Source organism: Pinus tabuliformis, chromosome 4_2, assembly GCF_031772625.1.
Source record: "Pinus tabuliformis cultivar Carrire ecotype Pingquan chromosome 4_2, CPIR1, whole genome shotgun sequence".
Classification (NCBI taxonomy): Eukaryota; Viridiplantae; Streptophyta; class Pinopsida; order Pinales; family Pinaceae; genus Pinus; species Pinus tabuliformis.
Genome location: NC_142304.1, coordinates 331,470,485 through 331,477,421, shown reverse-complemented (window position 1 = coordinate 331,477,421; position 6,937 = coordinate 331,470,485).

The following is a 6,937-nucleotide window of genomic DNA, read 5'->3' as shown; positions in this document are numbered from 1 at the left end:
AAATTGGAAGTATATCTACATTTATAATATAATATGCATGATTATATAAATAGAAAATCATACCATAAAAATGAATGATTCATAAATGATACATATTCTTTTAATATCATACTTCATACCTTATCTCAACATATGTTCTAATGGCTTCTATACACCACAGCAAAGTATAAATATAATTATTTTTGTGAATTAAGCTTGTGTTACTTCAAAATTGTATTATACATCAACAAAACTATCACTTTTCATGTAATACTTGGTCTCAATATGCTTCTAGGGAAACTAGATCTGTTGACCATTAATTGGAGTTAAGGTAATGCACAATAAAAAGACCTAATACTTAGAAACTACTAAGAACTATCATATACTGAACCATAAAAGGAAATAAAACAACAACCAAAAGGAATAACATAACATCAATAGTTTGAAGAGGTAACTAGAGCTAGGTCCTAAACACTTGTATCAACTGCAGCAAGAGGTTTTAGGTCACATTGAAGATAAATTTCAAGATGAGTGAGGCAGACATCCAAACTAGCAAGACATGAGCGTTGATATTGTTGCACCTGCTTGATTTCATTCAAAGAAGAGATGATATCATTGTGGTCTTCATGCTTCTTAAGACCCTACCTAGAAGAATTTATCTGCCAATGGAGGGTGATAGAGTTCAAGTATTGATTCCATCTTCCCCTGGTATGGCTAGGGTTAGGAACCCAATTGGCCACCTCCTTTTGGATTTCTGAATTTTAATAAGCTTGCTGGTCATTGGTGGCGAGGCTTTGACTTGACATATATCTTTGTGAATTTCAAGTAGGGTGGTAGAATGGAAGATGTTTGCGGCTTCTTGAGCATGAGCTTGGGCATGCGACCTACGCTAAGGGCCTTTTCCCCTATACCCCTGACAGTTATGCATTTTTTATTGGGGCATATTGCACCAAAAGGGAGATTTCTAGGAAAGATAACTTACCAACAACAGTCTAGGACTGAGAGGAATAAGACCGAGGAAGCCCAAAAGAAGCAAAAACTAGGGGGTTTGGGGGATCCAAGACAGATAAGGCCAACAAACAAAGAAGGACATGCGAAGAGGAATGGTAACTAAAAGACTTTTGGTAGGGGAAGGAGATCATTAAAAAAACCATAAATCTAGCCATTACCCAACCTAGTTGAAATCAAATAAAGCAAATGAGCATCCAATAGCGAGGAACAGAACTAGTGAAAGAAATTATTGAACCAAAAAAGTAGAACAATACACCAAATTTGTCGGCCCACCAAAATTGGACCGAAAAAGTGGCGTGTTCTCGCGAAATACTAATGTTACTAGCTCCTACAATACCTAACTCTAATTTAGTTGTTGGAGTCCCTAGATTTGTAACCCTTGCATGCCCAAAGCTCATCTCCTAACTATTGCTTTGTTTCTAGTGCCAACGCCAAACACTTCTAAGCCCATAAGCTAGGTTGTCTTTCATCCAGGCTTAGGTCAATTCAATTCCATAATAGAAGGATAACATCCAATCTTGATAAAAATCCCATTGACTATGCCATAGCCTTGCAATTTTTCTACCACATGTGACCCTCCTCTATTAGACACCCAAGGGAATTGTCCCACCTTCAGTGGGGAAGAAGCCTAGGAATACTAGAAAAGTTGGAGAGCAAGGTCTCCCTTCTCAAAACAATTGAACGAAGTAAATTTTGTCACGGGAATGGATATTAGTGTATGTAGTTCACATATGTGTTGCATGTCGAGGGTTGGACACGCCACACCCCATTTAAATGTTGTGAGAGGAAGTGGGGTGGCGGGCTGCCCCCCATGACCTCTAATGTCCCATCGAACAAAAACCCGATCAAGGGCATTTTATCAACATCACGAATGAGTTACAGAGGTTTCTTCTAGCTAGAAGACACCACTTCAAACCAGGTTTCTATTAGATATATGTATCAATCCTAGCACCCCAAGTTGGCCAAGAAGTCATCCGCTTTGTTTCCCATTTGATGAGAATGGGAATTTGTGACAAAATGGATAGAATGAAGAAGCTTTTGGATGTGCAAGATGATATGTTCCAATCACCAAATCTTGGACAATGTTTCTATAGGCATCCAGTTGATGGTTTTCTTGATAGTTGAGATAATCAATTGGGAGTCCCCATAAACCTACAGGTTTGAATATCCTTCATTGATCACCAATACCAGACCTTTTCCTAAGGCAAGGAACTTTGCTACATTATTTCTTTTGAAGCCACACTTTGTAGCATACAACTTTAAGGTTCAAATTTCCTAGTCGTAAAAAATCCCTCCATAACTGACTTGACCAGGATTTCATTTGAAGCACCATCAAAATTTAACTTCAAAAAAACCCATTGGTGGGCAATTGTAGATTGAAAGAGAGGTATTTTTGGGAGAGGGAAAACCTAGGAGGAAGATATGGGATCATTGAAGGAGTGAGCTCAAGTTTTAATAAAAGCTCATATTCCTATTGATTCACTTTCTAGCCCTGCTGGGTTCATGCTTCAAAGAGGATGGTATGATGGATATTTTTCTTAATAATTTGTCGAACCATGCCATCTTCATTTTTATTTTGTTTAAATATCATCTTGTTTCTTTCTTTCCAAGTCACCCACATGAAAAATCTAGGAATAAGAATACATGCTTGATTCACCACGAGGTTATTGAAAATGCTAGTTCTCCATTGCTCCAAAGTTTCCACCAAGGTGTTGAAGTGGTCGGAATATCCAAAAAGGAGTAAGAATCGTATCCAAATATAGTTGGTGAAAGGATAGGAACTCAAGAGGTGTTCCATAGTATCTTCATGATTCTAGAATAGGGGGCACAACGAAGGTCCTTGGAATCCTTTTTTCTTAATTTGATCCCGTGAAAGGTTCTTTTGTCTCCTTACCAACCATAGGAATTGTGAAACCTTAAGCCAATGTCCATTCATCCAAATATTATTCCAGAGAGGTTCCTCATTGATGTCCTTGTGAACAATGAGTAGAAAGTATGCTTCCTTAAGAGTGAACATCCATCTAGTTTGATATCCCCACCAAAGTTTATCACAACCTTGAGCAATGGATATTTTTTCAGCTTTGTAGCTTCTAAGATAAAATAAGTCAAGAAGTCAAGGCTGGGAGTTCCAACTAATCATCAATCATTTTCCATTCTCCCTAAAGCATAGAATCATGCTTAATTTTCTAATAATATGTTATTGTTGTGCATTGTTGATCTGAAGTAAATTCCTCTATTCCTATGAGTTCCTCATGGTACCCCAACTGTGGCATTTGTTGCCAAGAATATTTCCAGAAAAAAGTGCATTTCTTACATTCCTAATCTCCCAGAAGATACGATTTTGAATTAGAGTCTAGTTTGCATATGCAAAATTCCATATACAAGAGCCTAAGTGATACACTATAGCCCATAACTTTTTTGATTGAGAAAAGAAGTGGTAATATTTCCTACCCCAAATTTGTTTCCAAAGTTCATTTCCTCTATGAAGCCATCTCTACCATAGTTTAGCTCCCAATTCCTTATTAAGGATCTTTGGGTCTTTCAAACCTAATCACCAAGATAGCTAGGTGATACAAATCTTTTCCTAGGATATTAATGACCACATTTTTCCCTTATTTGCTCCTCTCTAAAGAAAATATTTATATAGGGAAGTTATGGATTTAAACATAACTTTGGGAGCATCTATGGTTGATCACTTGTAAATTGAAGGATAAACTTAAGAAGCACTAGCCTACTCGCCAAATTAAGAGATCTTAATTCCAAACTATCTAACTTATTAGATATCTTTTGAGAATTCCCTACCAACAGGAAGATCTCAAAGAGTTCTTGACCAATGGTGCTCTCAAGTATTTAGCAACAATTTTTCCTATCTGAAATTCCATGAGGTATGCTAGGTGTCTTTGAGCAATCACATTAGTGTTAAAGAAATAAATGTTTTATTTTTTTACATTTAAAACCGTACCTGAAGCTTTCATGGATTCATTGAGGATAGTTTTCAAATCCCTGGGTTCCCCCAGAGTGGGCATGCCAAAGAGCATAATATCATCAAAAAAAATTGATGGGTGATACGTAGATTATTTCCATAAAGTCTAAGCGCTTAATAATATCTTGATTCCCATCACCTTTAAGATATCTTCCCATGATCCAAGTGGCTCCAGAATCATTCAGTGATCAAATATGGCTCAAGAAAAGATAAAAAATGAAAGTTAGTTTATTGTCATAAAACTAGGGTCAGATCAAAGTGCTCTTTGCAAGCTTTCCAACAGCTCAAACGACACCTCAATCTGAGTTTGTATGTGAAAGTTATGGCTAGTCAAAGTTTTGGTCAAACTAGGCCCATTGGCTAAATTTGCAGGAGCGCCAACTAAATTTGGAGGTCTGCTAAAATTGGAGGTCCAACTAAAATTGGCGGCCACAAACGAGGAAAAAATTTGGCACTTATCGGTGACATATTTCGGCGGTCGGAACTGGTGAAATTGTTGCCTAGTTTCCAGTGATCCTTAAAAATCGAAGAACAATTTTTGACCATTTTATTTTTTTTATATAAAAAAAATAAAATTTAAAAACAGGGTGTGGGCCACCAACCCTGTTGTCCCCAACCATTATATATATATAATATATTCGGCCAACATGGTCAGTCGTTCAAACGGTTATGCCACATATTGAATACAAGGGGCTAGCGGGGATTGAACCCGCTCGGTCGATTCGGCTGGCTCGCACCACGAACAACCCCACTCAATGGTTACCACTTAAACATAATCTTCGCCCAAAAATTAACACAAATCCCAACCAGTGGGGATCGAACTCGCCCGACCGGTTTGGGTGGCCCCACTCAAAGTTACCACTTAAACATAATCATCGCCCAAAAATTAACACAACATCCAACCTTTATAACGGTCCACCAAAATAAAAAATTCAAACGGGGATTCAAACCCCGATCTCTCATTTAACAGTGGCCTAGTTTAGCCAATGTTCCAACAAGCCTTACATTAAAATTTTCGTCCATAAAAATCTATTTAAGCACCAAATTCATTTGTGCGCCGGGTGAGAGAGAATGGGAGGGCTGAGAAAAACTGAGAACCAAGCAAAGTTGGGAAACATGCAACACATATATCGAGGAGAGAATATTATAGGGGAATATTCCATAAAATATTCCCTTGCAAAATCAGTGAGGAATCTTAGAGATTCCTTTGGGGGGGAATTTTCACAGCGACAAAATCATGCCAACTTTATACTCAAACAGACCAGAATTTCACCAGGAGTCTGATGGCATGATCAGATTTTTTATCTGAGTGGTGGAATTTCAGTGAACTTGCAAAAAATTATCTTTATGGAATCTAAAAGTTTCCTTAAGGGCCAAATTTTGATAGTTTCAAAACCAGGCCGACTTTGTACGCAAATTACTCGTTTTCTTGCAAGGAGCGTAGTGGTAAAGTCATATTTGTCATCTGAGCAACATAATTCCATTCAACCAACGAGAACAAATCTTTGGGGAATCTTCGAGTTCCCGAGGTTCTAGATTTTGACAGTGTCAGAATGGGGTCGAATTTATAGTCATTTGACACGATTGCACGCCACGAATTCAACGTTGCAATCCATTTTTTAAGCAGAGTTGCGCATTTTTAGGTCATCCCCAGAAGTGGAAGTATATGATGCACCGATGCTATGTCTTTCCTTTGATTTGCTAAGATGATGATTTTGATGTTGAGATCCTTGTTTACCATTCTATTAGAGGATACTTATATGCCACTTCATGTGAGAATTTGATATGTTGTAATGCTAAAGGAAGGACCATATGAGTGAGAGTTCGTATAGGAAAATGTCTCATGGAGAGACATGCCACTCTAGTTGAGGGTGTTTTCCCTTGTAATGACAGAGAATACACCATGTAATCATCATCATCTTGTAGCATTTAATGAAGTGGCTGTTAGTAAATTATATATCACAGAGCAATGAAACAAAAAATATATTTCAAAAATATAAATACAGAAAACGCATAAAACAAGAGAGACACAGATATATGTGGTTCACCCAATTTCAGATACGTCCATGGAGAACCAGCTAGTCCTTCCTTTTATATTATCCAGCAAACTGAAGAGATACAACCTACGATAGATCCATTGTAATTCCCTCTTTGCTCTCACACAATCTCCTCTCTTTTTCTCACTCAGAATACAGATCACATAGACGCAATACAATTCCCTCATATATAACGAGGGGTTGCCTTCTAGGGCAAAAACCCTAAATTAAACATAACTTCTACCGTCATATCTCCACCTAATGAACGGCCCAGATTGACTACAAAATTACAACATTTTTCAAGGCAATTTTACATCTACTTTTAGCTTTGGGGGCGCTCCCCCTGATCCCCCACACGGGGGGGGGGCTCCAAATAATCGTCGTCGCTCCCTCTGGACCCCCCTAGCGGCAAACATTTTACGGGCGATGTTACTGCCACATTACGAACTGGGGTCCAATGTGGCGATACCTCTGAATAAAGAAGATAATCAGGCTCCACACCCAACAGCAGCCTCCCCGCTCTTGTGACTGGTCCCAGAGACGTAACGCACGTTGGGTGAACTCCATTACAACTTGTGTGTGTTATTTGATTTGATGGTTGCCTTTATGTTTCCTCTTCTTTAAAGCATGCACATGTGGTTTTTCATACTCTTTCATATGAAATTCTACTAACATCATAGAAGTAAAATATATTGGTTAATTCCAGTAGCGGAGAGAATCTGGACCATCCCAATCCCTTGACTACCAAGATAAATAAAAAGGGTGAGTAGGGTCACCTTGGTGAAGGCCTCTAGAGGGATAAAGAATAATGGTTGGAGATCCATTCAGAAGAATAAATAAGAAGGGAATAAAGATGAGGGACTTGATCCAAGCGATCCATTGTGATGAGATCCCAAAGCCCTGAAGAGTTGGGAGAAAATAATCCCAA